The sequence below is a fragment of the Chelonia mydas genome, chromosome 1 (genome assembly GCF_015237465.2).
Source record: "Chelonia mydas isolate rCheMyd1 chromosome 1, rCheMyd1.pri.v2, whole genome shotgun sequence".
Taxonomy (NCBI): domain Eukaryota; kingdom Metazoa; phylum Chordata; order Testudines; family Cheloniidae; genus Chelonia; species Chelonia mydas.
The window spans coordinates 307217068-307231637 of record NC_057849.1 but is presented as its reverse complement, the minus strand read 5'-3'; the positions used below and the strand labels follow the sequence as shown (position 1 = coordinate 307231637).

Sequence of the window (14570 nt, the reverse complement as noted above, 5' to 3'; positions counted from 1 at the left end):
ATTTACTTCTATTTCTATTAAAAGTCTTCTTGTAAAAAAACGGAATGCTTTTTCATTGTTCTCAGATCCAAGGGTTTGGGTCTGTGGTCACCTATGCAAATTGGTGAGGATTTTTACCAAACCTTTCCCAGGAAGTGGGGTGCAAGGGTTGGGAGGATTTTGGGGGGAAAGACGTGTCCAAACTACGTTTCCCAGTACACCCAGTTAGAGTATGGTGGTGGCAGTGGTTATTCCAAGGACAAAGGATAAAATTAATTTGTACCTTGGGGAAGTTTTAACCTAAGCTGGTAAAAGTAAGCTTAGGAGGTTTTCATGCAGGTCCCCACATCTGTACCCTAGAGTTCAGAGTGGGGTAGGAACCTTGACACTGGCTTTAAAATACCCTTTCATGATCCCTCCAGAGTAGGGAGTCTGTTTAGGGCAGGAGGGAACATAGACAGAGTTCAGGTTACTCTTGCGATTCTGGGCCAGTGCAAATTTACATAGAAGGTTGTTGCAGTTAGCGTACATTAGAGCAGTCCTGAGCATCAAAGCAGGCTACAGGGTCGGGGGGTTTGTAAAGGTGGCTTTACTCCTTCACTCTCTCAGGCCCTGCAGTTAGTAATGCTTAGACAGCTCCAAGGATCTGGCCCATCATGTGTCTGAATCACATCACTTACCATTCAAATGCAGGCTCTGCAAAGCTCAAAAGCTTGTTTCTTTCACCAACAGAAGTTGGTCCAGTAAATTACATCACCCTCCTTGTCTCTCTACTATCAGCAAAACTGAAGTTTTAAAACATTCCTAATCTTAAAAAAGACACCATGGGATCTTTTACTGACCACAAGATACACGGGGCCTTGGCATTATATTTTATGGGAAAGACATACTCTAAGAATCCAGTGCCTGCTAAAATCATGCTGAAGCACTGGTTCAGTAGTGATTCCAAGGAAAGAGTGCATTATTTTCTGAAGCATCTGGGTTTATCTTGGAGCTTTTCCATCTAAATACTGATACACTCTGACACTATTTAGCTTCAGAAATCACAGCCCGAGATGGTGTAACTATAGACAAGATCCATCTGTAGCTTCAGGTGCCCCATATGACAAAAGACTATTGTGCTTTACTGGGGGTTCGTGAGGCAGAATTTGCATCTAGGAGTTGCCTCTTCTCCTCAGTGATCCCATGACATCTTTATTAAGAGATACTGACAATTGGAACAACATTACCGTAGCTCAAGAAAATAAGTCTGCAAAATTAATTTAGGAAATTGTGCACGTACACCAGCCTCTTTCTGTAGGAGGTGGCAGACACATACAGGCAAGCAGCCACTCATGAAAACATGTGATCACAGGACAATGGACTTAAAATACCACTCTAGCTGCTGAGAGGCAGTTAATAGCTTTGTGAAGGTTGTCAGTGAGCAGGGAAGTGAAAGGTCTTTTATTATGGGGCAGCAAACTGGAGGGAAAGAGAGCTAGAAGTAGAGGAGGGGAAAAAAAAACAAAAAAACCCACCAAGGATGATAACTGGAAAAGGGGACCCAAATTAAATAACCGATAAGGCTGGTAACTAAGAGCCTGATCCAAAGCCCATTTTGGTCAACAGGGAGACGCCGACTGCAAAGGGCTTTGGATCAGGCCGTAAGTTAGGGAAAATTCATAAACACAACCTACGGAGTAAAAACTTGATGAAAAATAGAAAATGTATGAAATGAAGAGCTGGCACACACCATAAAATAGTGAACAATCCCACTCCATTTATTAATGGATGGGGGGGATCAACAAGAATATACAAAGTGGGTTAATAATGGCAGCAACAATCAAGGGCTTGTTCTTGAAAGGGGCTGAGCCCTCTGATTGCAGCCCAGCAAAGCACTTAGGCACACATTTAATTTTACGCATGTGAGTAATCCAACAGAAATCATTAGGACTTAGGTGCAGAAAGTTAAGTATGTGTTTAGGTGCTTTGCTGGATCAGGACCAGAGTGCTCAGCACCTCGCATGATTGAGCCCAGAATGGGTTAACGTTAGCCAAAGGGATTAATAAGAGGTGAAAGGTGAGTGAAAAGCACTAGTTTGAAAGTAGGCCCATTAGTAAATGAGGAGGGTGTTAGAATTTATGATTCTAAGGCAGATACATTTTTAACGTCTGTATTTGTCAAAAAAAAATAAAGATAAGAAGTTTTGACAGTTGGAAAATAAGAAAGACATGAAAAACTAGCTCTTGATAATGTGCAGGTAAAGAAATACTTGGAAAATCCAAACATTCAACCAGCTAATCCAGATGACGTGCATCCCTGGGTGCACCCTGCAAATGCTGAACCACTGACAATTATTTTTGAAAAGTCATGGAGAACTGGAACACAAACAGAGGAGTAGAGCAAAACAAGTGTGACATCAAGCTTTGAAAAAGGAAAGATGATTGATCCTTCATTCATTCACCAATCAGTGAGTCTAATTTCAGACCCTAGCAAAATAACATAACAAGTGCTGAGAAAAAAAAAAAACTGCAAACATTCAGAGGATAATACAACCATGGGCAATAAGCAGCATGGGTTCGGAAGGAACAAATCATGCTGGAAAAAAAAGTGATTGCTTTTTTGATAGAACTGCAGAACTAGTGAATAAAAGATATACAGCATGATTTTAATAAAGGATTTAATACAGCATCTCACTAAATCTCACAAAATGAATTCAAATTGCCTTGGACATGAGCACTGTCAGGTAGATTGAAAACAGAATGAAGGTTCCTAGACAAAGTGTGATGATAAATGGCAGTATACTGTGGGGAGGTGTGCAATGCTGCTGCTGAAAGGTTCAAAGTTAGTTCTGATTTTAACACTGATATTAAAGAAGAGGTAAACAGCATGTACAAGAACATTACAGAGAATACTAAAGTTGGAGTTATTGCAAAAGGCAGTCATGACTGGTAAATAATAATAAAAAGGACCTACAGTATTGATCTTAGAAATATAGACAGTAAATAACAAACTGAGATCTAAGTTAGTGAAAAGGAAGCAGCAAACTAATACATTTTAGGAAGAACAATCCACAGCAAGAAGAAAGCAACCTGAAAAGCATAAATTCCAAGAGACTTACACTTTGGGATGGCAGTGGACAGCAAATTGTACTTGAGATTGCAATGTGTTATGTCAGACAAAAAAGGCTAATGCAAGTTTGGGTTGCACTTGCAGAGACTTAACATCATGAAGCAGGGAGAGGAAAGCCCTCTGTACCGGGGTAGATGTAAGGATAAGGGTCTAGGTGGTGAATGAACTGAGGGGCCTGATAGCAGGGTCTAATGTACAATTCAAGGGGAAGAACCAGAACAGTGAGAAAGGCAGTCAGGAACTGAATGGTTTCAGAGTAACAGCCATGTTAGTCTGTATTCGCAAAAAGAAAAGGAGTACTTGTGGCACCTTAGAGACTAAACAATTTATTTGAGCATAAGCTTTCGTGAGCTACAGCTCACTTCATCGGATGCATACTGTGGAAAGCACAGAAGATCTTTTTATACACACAAACCATGAAAAAATGGGTGTTTACCACTACAAAAGGTTTTCTCTCCCCCCACCCTACTCTCCTGCTGGTAATAGCTTATCTAAACTGATCGCTCTCCTTACAATGTGTATGATAATCAAGTTGGGCCATTTCCAGCACAAATCCAGGTTTTCTCCCCCCCCCCCCCCCCCCCACAAACCAACTCTCCTGTTGGTAATAGCTTATCTAAAGTGATCACTCTCCTTACAATGTGTATGGAGTGACAGTCAGGCACAGGTGAGATGTGGCAGCTCCTTTCTCAGTGCTTCCTTCAAACTCAAGGACTTACACTTTACAGCCCGAAAGGATCATCTAGTCTGACCTCCTGAACATTGCAGGACCAGAAACTCACCCACCCACTCCTATAATAGACCCCTAACCACGGGCTGAGTTACTCTAGTCCTCAAATCATGATTTAAAGACTTCAAGTTACAGAGAATCCAGCATTTACTTTAGTTCAAACCAAAAAGTGACTATGGCAGCATTGGAGGGCAAAACCACCGCAAGGTCTTTGCCCATACTCACCTGGGTGAAAATTCCTTCCCAACCCCAAATATGGCAATTAATTAGATCCTGAGCATGTGGGCAAGACCCACCAGCCAGACACCTGGGAAAGAATTCTCTGCAATAACTCAGAGCCCTCTTCATCTAGTGTCCCATTGCTGGCTGTTAGAGATATTTGCTAACAGCAGTTGTAGATTGGCTACATACCATTATAGGCAACTTTGTCATAGAATCATAGAATATCAGGGTTGGAAGGGACCTCAGGAGATCATCTAGTCCAACCCCCTGCTCAAAGCAGGACCAATCCCCAATATTTGCCCCAGATCCCTAAATGGCCCCCTCAAGGATTGAACTCACAACGCTGGGTTTAGCAGGCCAATGCTCAAACCACTGAGCTATCCCTCCCCCCATCCCCTCCATAAATGTATGAAGCTCAGTCTTGAAACTGGTTAGGTTTTTTGGCCCCACTATTCCCCTTGGAAGGCTATTCCAGTACTTCATTCCTTTGAGGGTTAAAAACCTTCTTCTAATCTCAAGCTTAAACTTATTGATGGACAGTTTATATTAATTTGTTCTTGTGCCAACATAGGCCCTTAAATTAAATAATTTCTCTCCCTCCCTGGTGTTTATCCCTCTGATGTATTTTTAGAGAGCAATTATATCGCCCCTCAGCCTTCACTTTGTTAGGCTAAACAAGCCAAACTCCTTAAGTCTCCTCTAGTAAAGCATTCCTCTCATCCATTCCTCTTCCATTCCTCTCATCATCCTAGTACCCCTTCTCTGCACCTATTCTAGTTTGAATTCATCTTTCTTAAACAGGAGATCAGAATTGTACACAGTATTCCAGATGAGGCCTCCCCAGTGCCTTATACAATGACAATAACACTTCCCTATCTCTACTGGAAATACTGTGTCTGCTGCATCTTAGAATTCCATTAGCCTTTTTCACAGCCACATCATATTGGCTGCTCATAGTCATCCTGTGATCGACCAATACTCCAGGTCTTTTTCCTTCTCTGTCTCTTCAAACTGATAAACCCCTGGCTTATTGCAAAAAATCTTCTTTTTAGACCCTTGCATTTTGCACTATTACACTTCATCCTATTTCTATTACTTCAGTTTTCAAGGTTATCCAAATCTCCTTGTATGATATTCCGGTGCTCCTCCATTTTCCTCCCAACTTTGTCTAATTGCAAATTTTATAAGCACACATACTTTTTCTGCCAAGGTCATTAATGGAAATATTAACTAAAGTTCTCCCCAAGACTGATCCTTGAGGAACTCCACTAGTAACCCCCATCCAGCCTGACAGTTCACCTTTCAGCGTGACCTTTTGTAGTCTCCCCTTTAACCAGTTCCTTATCCATTTTTGACTCTCTATTAATCCCCATCTTCTCCAAATCTCTCGTTTTTCCTTTCTTTCCCTGGGTTGATTTTCCCCTTCAAGCTCCTTCTCCATGTTCTTTCAGGAGAACCCCTCCTTCCCTTCAATGACTGCTTTCTTTTTTCTCAGCTTCCTCCTTTCTTCTCTTTCCCTCCACTTTGTAATCACCAGTCCCTTCCTCTTTTCTACCCCATTCCCCATGTGTACTACCTCCCATTCCCCATTCCTTTATGTATCTACTGCTTGCCCACACTTGTCAGTCACACCATGCCACTAAAACACCACAGATGTCCATACACACAACATACACACAGACACACATACACACACACTGGCCTCCGCCACCCTTACATGTGCCCACTCCAATAGCTTCCCCACCCCTCACTGCACCACCTATTTCTTGCTCTCTCTCTCTTTGGTTCTCTCTCTCACACACACACGGACAGAGTCCCACCATCCAGCTCCAAACATCCATTTACTCACCACAGACACATGATCTCACTCCGGCATTACACACCTGATATTTACTAGGCATAGATACTGCTCCACTGACAACAGCAGCAGAAGAGTTTTCCTTCTGAGAACCACTTAAACCCAGATCAAGTGCAGGCCCATCTAGAAAACAAGTTCAATAATAAAGTGGCATCTCTCCATCACAGGAATGAAACTAGAACATCTGGAGAATCATCTAAGACAAGTGGCAAACAAAAGGGACAAGACTGAGGTGACAATTATCCATCTAGGTATTTATACCTCTCCCAGGTACTTTAAAATAGAAATAATCTCATTCTCTCTCTCCTTCCTTTTCTCTACCTTTTGTAGAAATAGCTTGATTATTTTTAGGTCTCTCATTTGTTTATGTTTCTGTCCATGTGTGAAGAACTTATTGAGGGAAAGTTAAACTGAAGTTCTCAAAGTGGTTACTTCCATATTTGTTCTTATCTCTTGCAGAAGCAAGTTCCGTAGTCCAGCCCCAGCTCCTGTGAAAGTTCTGTCATCTGTATGAGTCTCCAATTTTTGGCTGGAATACAGCTTTCATAGGAGACCACAGGTGCAGAGGGAGAGCAGATCTCTCAGGTAGCTTGGGCCATTCCAACACAAGACTTTAAATCTGAGAACAGAGCCCTGGAACTGGACTCTGTATTAAATGGGGATTCAGTGCAGAGAGTGGAGATCTAGGATGATATCAGGGTGACCTGTGTTGCTAAGCAGAATGACTATAGCTTTAATAGCAGTCAGAGCCTTTTCAAGGTGTATGGCTCCATTCCTAATGAACTGTAATAATCAAACCTGGAGGTCATGAAAGAGTGGAGCCAGGTCTGTGTTTCATGAAATTAAAAATATTGGTGAAACAGGGACAGTAGGCTGAAGTGTATAAAAGAAGATGAGAACAAAATGAGATAAAAATCCCTGAAGGGAAAAAGCCTCCGATGGGGATACTGTAGAAATTAAAATTCTTGCTCTAGTGAGAATGCTCTTGTATATGTTGAAAGATGGCATGGATTCCGCAAAATATGGAAAAGATTAAACCTGCATCCACAAGTACTCTCTTGCCTTTTGTATCTCCTGTTGCTTCTTGTACCAGGGAGAAAATCTTAGCTGATGTTTGAAAGAAGGAGGGAGGGAGGGAGCGAGAGATGAGGAGGGAGAGAGAGAGAGAAAAAAGGAGAAAAATACTGTATGTCCTATAAATAGATTTACAGGTGAAAGACTCTCCCCATCCAAGTTGTTTCTTCCTAAGGTCTAGGAGATGTAGAATAAGACTTTTCTGTCTGGGAATGTATCCTCTGCACAGAAACTTCTGAACAAGATTACTGGTAACAGAGATGAAACCAAACACTGGTGTCTGAAATAGAGTCATCTGGTGCAGATGAAGATGTGCTTTCAGTCTCTTTGTCTCAATCTATATTCTGACTAGGAAATGCAGTTATAAATATTTTGCTTCCTTTTCTATCTGATATAAATACAACTTGCTCACCTCTAAGCAATGGACCGACTTCATTCCTTTCCTTCCTCATTCGCTGTGGTATGCTTGCTATAACCTATGTTATTAGATGCACAATTTATTGTTCTGCCTCATGGAAAACGAATAGGACAGAAATGGAAGTAATAACCAGTTGTATGTTATTGTGTAATATAGATCACTTGTTTTAAGTAACAGAAACCAGAGGGCGTATCTGTGATTAATGGCTAGCTTTGTATTTCAAAACAAGAATAACTGTCCTTTTAAATAATAAATAAAATAATAATAATAAAATAATAAAATAATCCTTTCAAAGCAAGGATATATGGAGCCTCAGTGATATGAACATTTGATGCTGTTTTTTTAAGGGAAAACTTAGACCTTCAAAAAGGAGAGCTGAGGAAAAGTATTATAGTTTAAAATCTGAAGCTATACAGGGACAGTAATCCACACATTCAGATTGTCATATGCTTGCCTAATGGAGTTCAATCCGTGCAGAATCACAACAGTAATCATAAGTAATTCCCTATCTTCGGATAGAACTTTGAGTCCCTCTTTTTCAAAACTGGCATTTTACCATTGAACTAACAGCTTGGTCCATAGCCCACTGAAGTCAATAGAAAGGTTCCCACTGGTTAAGTGGGCTGTGGATCAGGCCCTAAACGATAAATTCCACTGACTCTACTCAGTAGAAATATGTTCTATATAAACTCAGACTTTTTGACAATATAATGTATCAAAACAGGAGAGATATAAAGGGAGGAGTTGTCTCTACAACTGGGGTTATCTAAAGTGAGGAAAGGTGTCACTCAGATGAGAGAGTTGATAATAAGAAATGATCTTGTAACTACAGTGAGCAAGATGAATGTGCCAGGGTCTGAAACCAACAAAGGACACATTACTTCAGGTAGATTTACTCTTCCCCCTCTTCATTGACCAGCTGTAGGATGTTAACACTGATCAGAGCTCATTAGATAGCAGAAATTCTTTTTCACTGCAGCATAATAACACATTCAGACTAAGTCTCTTCAAGAGAATGAATGTCTGAAATGTCAAAAAAGCAAGTTGTAGACACTGAGATCCTATTGATTTCTTTACCATAGCTGAAATGTAATTGCACACCAAGAGAGGGTAATGTATGTCCTTGGAAACCTTTCAAATGCCATACTTCCGTACTCTAATAAGGGATTAGAGTTCTTTTATTGTCTTTCCTATCATCATATATATTGGCTGCAAAGACACCGCCAAACCAAATTTCACTTGTCCAAACCAGATTTCACTTGTGCCAACCAACAGAGAAAAGTTAATTTTTATGTGTTAATCCTCTTGTGTTTTGTCAGTCTATTTCTAAGATGATATATGGTTTAGCACAGAGGCTGTGACAATTTGTAGAACTCCTTTAGCAGAACAGGACACTACGGAGGGGTAAAAAGCTTCTGAATTGGAAGTAGAATGATACCATTAGCAGTGGAAGAAATATCATTAATCTTAATGGAAGATCTTATCAGAAGAGCTAAATAACTAATACGAAAGTTACCAGGTTGGTAAACTAAGAAATAAGTAAACCAGAAATATTATGGACCACAGCAGAATTTATTAATAGTATATTTGAAACCATGGAAATCAAATTCTCAAACACATCTTTTTGAATCTTTCGAGGGGTCAAGCTCTGCAACAGCAAATGGTAGAGTGAGGATAGTCATAATGGCAAATTAATTGTTTTAAAAACCAATTAAAGAGACTCACTATAGTTTGCGAGAGCCAAATAATTATGATCAGAAGCACCATGACAACCCAAACCCTACACAAGACTACATCCCAGTAAGATAAGGAAGCACCCTGTGTGAAATCACTCCTCTGATGGCAATTCTCTTTTACGTGAATGTCTTGGCAAGATTAAAGCTATAGAGACGTCCATAAAAGGCTCCTATGGAAGCCACATGAAACAATGGGAGATCCTCACCTATTCAGATAAGATGACTATGTGGCTAGATTCCTAGAAAATCTTTATTTCTGCTCCTGTGTGTCCTTTCGACCAAACAAAATATTTAATGAAGTACAACAATGGGGCAAAATTGTCAGCAAAGAGCAATAATTTATGGGCCCTGTTTTGTGTTCAAAAATCAGTTATTGGTACTATTATATAAGCCAGAAGGAATGCTGACACAGAGAAAGTCAAGCATTACTCATTTCTCACCTCACTATTAAAGGATAAGTGACGTAAACCAAACGTAACTTTCCTCTTTTTGATCCATTATTTGATACCAGAATTATGCAAAAGAGCAATGTGTCTGATGACTCCTGTCTGCTGTTTCCCTATGAAAGCTAGAAGCAACACTCTCACTAACACCACTGTCCTTTAGGAACAAGCAGTGAATTTATCATATCTCTTTATAATGTCCTGTGGGAGCCTTCAGGAAGAAAGGAGCCATAAATGTACACTCATTATCATCAGCTCCTTTTACGCACCACCTGAGCACAGAATCAAACAGGAAAAATATGAAAAAAATTAAAAATACATTTTCCTTGCTCTTCTTTTCCTGCTGTCATATTTTTTTCCTGATCATCAAGATTTTTATTAGATAAGACTTGCTATTTATTAAGCACCCTAAGAATCTTCTTGACCCCTTAGCTGTCCCAAGTGTTCTTTACATTACTGAGACAGAAATGGCTTAATTAACATTATGGAACATTTAACATGATGGTGCCTGATTCACCACACTTGTTCTCAAGTCTAGAAATCTCTTAAAATTGCCACTGTTGCACATCTCAAACAAAGAACATAAAGAGGGGGTTCAGGGTAACTGAGAATTTTCAGAGCTCTTCAGGAGAGGGGCTTTCTGTTACTATGCATTAGTACAATGCCCTGCACAATGAGATCTGAGCTTGATTGGGGTAGTTAGGCTCAGATCCTCAAAGGTATTTTGGTGCCTAACTCCCATTAAACTCAATGGGATTTAGCGCCTAAATACCTTTGAGGATCTGCCCCTTAGTCACTACTGTAACACGCACATAAATAATAAATAATAAGAAGTTAATAATGATGCAAATATGGAAGGATCCATTCTTCATTGCAGGCTTGATCCAATTCCTATTGAAGTCAATGGTAATAGTCCCAGTTATTCCAATGTACATTGAAGCAGGCCGTAGATGCATAGGCACAAAGGGCTGCTCTAAGCCTTCCTCTTAGCTTAATATCAATCAAGGAAATCTGGAGCCCAACCCTGGAAGTGCACCTCATAGAAGATTAGGGTTGGAAGAGACCTCAGGAGGTCATCTAGTCCAACCCTCTTCTCAAAGCAGCACCAACACCAACTAAATCATCCCAGCCAGGGCTTTGTCAAGCCGGGCCTTAAAAACCTCTAAGGATGGAGATTCTACCACCTCCCGAGGTAACCCATTCCTGTGCTTCACCACCCTCCTAGTGAAATAGTTTTTCCTAATATCCAACCTAGACCTCCCCAACTTCAACTTAAGACCATTGCTTCTTGTTCTGTCATCTGCCACCACTGAGAACAGCCAAGCTCCATAATCTATGGCAGTGGTCTCCAAACTTTTTGGCTCGCGCAACCCCAGGGTGAAGACCGGAAGACCTGCCGCAGGTGTGCCGCCGATGGAAGAAGACCGGAAGACCTGCCGCAGGTGTGCCGCCGATGGAAGAAGACCGGAAGACCTGCCGCAGGTGTGCCGCCAATGGAAGAAGACCGGAAGACCTGCCGCTGGCACGCGGCCAACGGAAGAAGAACAGAAGACTTACCGCAGGTGGGCCGCCGGAGGGGAACACCAACCGTGGATGTGCAAAGCTGCCGCTGAAGAAATAAAATGGCGGAGTGCCATCCAGCGGCACTCCTGCTGCCGCACACCCCCTAGGATCATCTCACGCACCCCCTAGGGTGTGTGCACCCCAGTTTGGAGACCACTGCTCTACGGAACCCCCCTTCAGGTAGTTGAAGGCTGCTATCAAATCCCCCCTCACTCTTCTCTTCTGCAGACTAAATAAGCCCATTTCCCTCAGCCTCTCCCCGTAAGTCATGTGCCCCATGCCCCTGATCATTTTTGTTGCCCTCCGTTGGACTCTCTCCAATTTGTCCATATCCTTTCTGTAGTGGGGGGCCCAAAACTGGACACAATACTCCAGATGTGGCCTCACCAGTGCTGAATAGAGGGGAATAATCACTTCCCTCGATCTGCTGGCAATGCTCCTACTAATGCTGCCCAGTATGCGGTTAGCTTTCTTGGCTACAAAGGCACACTGTTGACTCATGTCCAGCTTCTCGTCCACTGTAATCCCTAGGTCCTTTTCTTCAGAACTGCTGCTTAGCCAGTCGGTCCCCAGACTGTAGCAGTGCATGGGATTCTTCCATCCTAAATGCAGTACTCTGCAGTTGTCCTTGTTGAACCTCATCAGATTTCTTTTGGCCCAATCCTCCAATTTGTCTAGGTCACTCTGGACCCCATCCCTACCTTCCAGCGCATCTACCACTCCCCCGCAGCTTAGTGTCATCCGTGAACTTGCTGAGGGTGCAATCCATCCCATCATCCAGATCATTAATGAAGATGTTGAACAAAACCGGCCCCAGAAACTGACTCTTGGGGCACTCCAGCTGCCAACTAGACATTGAGCCATCGATCACTACCCGTTGAGCCCGATGATTTAGCCAGCTTGCTATCTTATAGTCCATTCATCCAATCCATACTTTTTTAACTTGCTGGCAAGAATACTGTGGGAGACCATATCAAAAGCTTTGCTAAAGTCAAGATATATCACGTCCACCAATTTCCCCATATCAACAGAGCCAGTTATCACATCATAGAAGGCAATCAGGTTGGCCAGGCATGATTTGCACTTGGTGAATCCATGTTGGCTGTTCCTGATCACCTTCCTCTCCTCCAAGTGCTTCAAAATGGATTCCTTGAGAACCTCTCCATGATTTTTCCAGGGACTGAGGTGAGGCTGACCAGTTGGTAGTTCCCTGGATTCTCATTCTTCCCTTTTTTAAAGATGGGCACTACATTAGCCTTTTTCCAGTCGTCCAGGACTTCCCCCGATCGCCAGGAGTTTTCAAAGATAATGGCCAGTGGCTCTGCACTCACATCAGCCAACTCCCTCAGCACCCTCGGGTGCATTAGATCCAGATCCATGGACTTGTGTATGTCCAGCTTGTCTAAATAGTCCTTGACCTGTTCTTTCACCACTGAGGGCTGCCCACCTCCTCCCATAGTGTGCTGCAGGCAGTGCAGCAGTCTGGGAGCCATAGGCGCTGACTTCCACTCTACCCGGTGGGTGCTCGATCCCCTTGGCCCCGCCCTGGCCCCCTCCTCTTCCCGCCCCTGCACCACCCTCACCCCAACCCCATTCCTCCCCTTCCCCCAAGTCCCCACCCCTACCCTGCCTCTTCTCTGCCTACTCCCCCTCCCTCCTGGAAAGTCCTAAGCGCTGCCAAACAGCTGTTAGGCAGCAGGTGGGAAGTGCTGAGATAGTGAGGAGCGGGGACACAGCATGCTCAGGGAAGGAGGAGGAGAACGAGGAGGTGACGGGGGGAGCTTGGCTGCCAGTGGGTGTTGAGCACCCACTAATTTTTCCCCGTGACTGCTCCAGCCCCGGAGCACCCACAGAATCAGTGCCTATGCTGGGAGCTGATCTTGTCTGTGAAGACCAAGGCAAAAAAAGCATTGAGTACTTCATCGTTTTCCACATCATCTGTCACTAGGTTGCCTCCTCCATTCAGGGTCCCACACTTTCCCTGCAGAACTCTAAGAAATCAGTGGGAGTTCCCCAGGGGGAGAGTTCACAGGATTGGGCCCATGGTCCTGATTTTAGTCCCTGCTCTCACAATTATAAAATATGCCTTGGGTGATCGGTGTACTTTAACTACCTTGTTTTTGTACATTGAACTGAATGGACAAGGGACTTGGGAGAAAGGTGAGAAAAGAGTGGCTTTAAGGCTTGTTTTGGGACAGAGCCAGAAATATCTTTAAAAGCTTGGGTGCTGACCAAGGGGAAAATAATGTCTGCAAAGGGTTAAATTTGGACAAAACCTGAAATAACAGGGATGGAGGGACTTGCATTCTAAAGCAATTTCAGTGGAGATTTTAGTGTGTCTGAGTGTGGTCAACTATGGTGCACTGAGAAGGAGCAGAGATTTAGGGGAAATTTGAAAGGCATGGTGAGAGTTAGGAGGAAAGTCTCTGATTTTCTGACTGTGGGCAGCAAAGAAACTAATATAAGAGTGTGTGGAGGGAGGAGAGGGAGAGAGACACTTGGGCCTGCCTTCCCCAATCATTTGGAACACAAACAATTGCCTCTCCTTGAGGAGCTGCTGATGATTATTTGCTGCTGGGCTAGTATTAAGCACTTTTACACCAAAATATGAAGGGCTTACATTTACAGTCCCATCCTTGGATATCCCTTTCTCCATCAGCCATAACTCTGCCTGCGCAGCTCCCTTTCTCTTACCTTGTTCCCTGTCTCAAGCTTTACCAGCTGAAATCATCAGGACAATGAGTTTCTGGAAAGCCCTCTCTAGCTCTTCCACTGGAGAAGGTAATGCCATAGCACTTCTACCCCTTGAGCAGACCCTTTTCATAAGGTATGTTTTCACTGCCCTGTAGGATCCCTCAGACCGGAATCCAGCCTGAGCCCAAATGTTTACAATGCAATTTTGTAGCCCCACAGCCTGAGCCCAAGGAGCCCAAGACAGCTGACATGGGCCAACCACTGGTGTTTAACTGCAGCATAGACATACCCAGAGTCACAGTCCACAGATAAGACCACTATGTTTTTCTCAGACCCCAAGTCCTGAAGTCATGTGATTACATCAGAATTCTTTCTTTAATTAAAAAAGTAAGTTTCTAGCCTTTGTGATTACAGAGAAAAGGTTGAAAACCTGAGTGTAACCAATGTAGTGATATTTACTAGAGTCTGCAGACAGCCTGAAACAACAGCTGTAAGAGGTTTGACCTGTACTATCTAAATGCAGGGTTAACTCCTGGTCTCCTTATTCTAGGGGCTCTGCCAAAACCATCCCAGCAGAGGATTCTTTGTGAAGCAGAAGGGATAAGTGCTGTGGGCTCACTGACACAAATAGCTACACCCCAGCTATTGCGGAAAGTACTGGGGCCCCTGCTACTGCACATGCTGCCACTTATTAGGAAGGGAACCCCATGCTGCTCCCCCAACCTCTGGGAGGAGAGCTCC

General features: G+C 43.0%; 1 protein-coding gene across 1 annotated transcript in view; it reads left to right on the top strand.

Annotated features, from left to right (window-relative positions):
* The first annotated feature begins 335 nt into the window (after positions 1-335).
* Positions 336-14570, top strand: part of GPR37 (G protein-coupled receptor 37) — a 36554-nt gene continuing 22319 nt past the window's right edge. Inside the window, exon 1 of the mRNA XM_037888991.2 lies at positions 336-347. The gene's annotated coding sequence lies outside the window, so the exon portion shown is untranslated. The remainder of the gene's footprint in view (positions 348-14570) is intronic.